The sequence below is a fragment of the Fragaria vesca genome, linkage group LG6 (assembly GCF_000184155.1).
Source record: "Fragaria vesca subsp. vesca linkage group LG6, FraVesHawaii_1.0, whole genome shotgun sequence".
Taxonomy (NCBI): domain Eukaryota; kingdom Viridiplantae; phylum Streptophyta; class Magnoliopsida; order Rosales; family Rosaceae; genus Fragaria; species Fragaria vesca.
In genome coordinates, this window is record NC_020496.1 from 29,062,310 (window position 1) to 29,065,025 (window position 2,716).

General features: G+C 37.3%; 1 pseudogene; it reads right to left on the reverse strand.

Annotated features, from left to right (window-relative positions):
- Positions 1-2,086: 2,086 nt before the first annotated feature.
- Positions 2,087-2,716, reverse strand: part of LOC101308115 — a 5,422-nt pseudogene continuing 4,792 nt past the window's right edge.

A 2,716-nucleotide genomic window follows, 5' to 3' on the forward strand; every position in this document is an offset into this window, starting at 1 on the left:
CTAGGTGCGTTCTCCTCATATAGATCTTTTCAATTAACATAGCTACATGGATTTTACTGTAGGGTATCTGACTTTGATCTGAAATAAGAGGATGTCTTGGTCTATGCAGCTATTGGTAACGGCGTGAATAGCAAAGAATCAGTAGATATAGCCCAAAAAGATCTCTGTTACACGTGAACAGTTAGCCATATGATCTTAACATCTTATATATAAGTATTTTTCATTTGTGAATAATCTGTAATGTTTCTTTTGAGTATCAATGGTATTCACGGTTTGAAATGTTTCTTTGAGTATCACTGTTATTCAAGTGTTCATTGCTTGTAGTAAACTTAAACACCAGATTTCCTTTTACATCTGTAGCATCGCATCTTGTGTACAGAGAACATTGCGAGGTTCATCTGATGATATTGGATGGTTGCAGTGCATTCCTAGCATGACTTACGTGATGATGGTACATAAAGATTTTTAGAATTGATTGCAGGAATAAGGTAAAAAGTTTGTTAATGTAATGTGTTTGATATGAAAAACATACTGATTTGACAAGGGGATCCCATTTTTAGTTCTACTATTACCACTGCCTAATTTTAGCTGCTGTGGTTAATAATAAAGATATGTATAAAGATGAGCCAAGGCTTTGCATTATTATGTTCTTATCTTTAGGCACACCATCATTTTCCTTTTCTTTTCTATTTTTATTCTTTCTATCAAAAACCACTGCAACCCATCTATCAAACTCGCCCCATCCATCAAACCACACCACAACAACCCATCAAGAACATCAGAAGAAGATAAGGATCCAGATCGGGAGAGGCGTATCACGACGGATCTGGTTTAGGTTAGAGGGATTGGAGCTCTAAACGAGGTCCGATTAGGTGGCGGAGGAGGTGACGAGTCGGGGAAAGGATCGGAGGACCCAGATCGATTCAAAGACGAGGGAGCAACGCAGCAGCGACGCCGATCTCGTTGGAGACGAAGAGGAGGGAGTCTGGGAGGCGTTCAAAGTGGTCGAGGCGGCGGAGGAGATCAGAGGGCTCGCGGTAGACACGGGAGGAGGAGGAGAGATCTAGGTAGAAGAGGAGGACATGAGTTTGGAGATTGGTAGATCTGCGGTGGTGGTATAGGGCATGTTTATCTATGAAAATGGAGCTTTGGGTATGTAGAGATGGGAGGGATTTAAGGGGTCTGAGGAAGAAATATAGAGGAGTTTTTGTGCTGTGGTGGGGAAGAGAGAGAGAGACAGAAGTCGATCCGCGCCATTTGGGCTCGTGTATTTGTGATCGTCGGATCAAGCAAAACTAGGTTCCCATCAACGACACAGAAGTCGATCCGCGCCTTTTTTTTATTGTTGGAGTTCGCGCCTTGTAGTTTTATTGTAGTAATTAATGATATCCATTTCGACACAGAATTATTATATAAGTATGGTACTAGCATCTTGACCTGCATTATGTGCGAGCGTATTTTTTTTTTTTGTTACTGTTACAGTTATGCTCAAAGTCTGATTTCCCTCTCATTCTCAAAACAAAAAAAAAAAAAAAATCTGATTTCCCTCCCCACTTTTCTCTCTCACCTCCCACGCGCGTTTTAAGCTTTTTTCTTTCTGTTTTTCATTTTTTCTTATTTCCAACATTTGCAATTATTAATTTGTCCTTCATTTGTTAGATGACATATTTTAAAGTTTTAATCAATCAAGGGCATTGTAGGTAGTTCAAAAATTTAACTGTTGACAAAGTCAAAAAAGCCTTCTGGCTTTATGAGAAATTTTTCTGTCCTCCAGGAGGACCACATCAGCATGCCTAGTGGTCCTCCGTAGCCAATAGGAAGTCTTCATGTAGTATTTTTTGACATGTCATAATAGAGTAAACCAATTATTGTATTTAACTTAAGTAAATTCAACTTCAAAAAAATGAATTAAGTAAAACCAAACAAGATCAAACAAAAAAAGAGCTCAGATCTAGGGTTCATCACTCCTTACCAAAAAGAAGAATAAAAAATTTCAAATCTCCATGGTATTTGAAAGAGGATGGAGGTCGAAGAAACGAGCAAAGAAAAACCTTCAATTGATTTCTAGAGATCGAATTTGGATTAGTTAATTGGGATTTAAATTGAAACCGACAATATAAAAACACACCCATACAACATTCACATTCAAATCCGCCACTGTTTTGGCAGCCAAAATCTGAATCAACCACAAAAAAACAAAGAAAAGCCAAAATCTTGAAGCATCTTAGCTCATGGTGACCTCGGGAAACGTGAAATTCAACTACAGCAAACACTATAACAAAGTGTTTAACTCCTATCTGAGACGAAATAGTTAACCCTAGGTTGAATTCAATATTCAATATATGGTTTTCTTTGAAGTTGGTACAATTTCTTGGAATCCAAACTGATGCAGAGAGTAAAGAAATACACGATTAATTGAAAGAAAGAGAGTAAAGAAATACACAATTTCTTCGGTTTAAACCCCAGCTAATCCAAATTCGTTCTCCAGAAATCAATTTAAGGTTTTTCTTTCCTCTCGTTTCTTCGACCTCCATCCTCTTTCAACTACCATGGAGATCTGAGATTTTATTCTTCTTCTTTTGGTAAGGAGATGATGAACCCTAGATCTGAGTTTTTTTTTGTTTGATCTTGTTTGATTTTATTTAATTCATTTTTTTAAGTTGGATTTACTTAAGTTAAATACAGTAATTGTTTTACCCTATTATGACATGTCAAA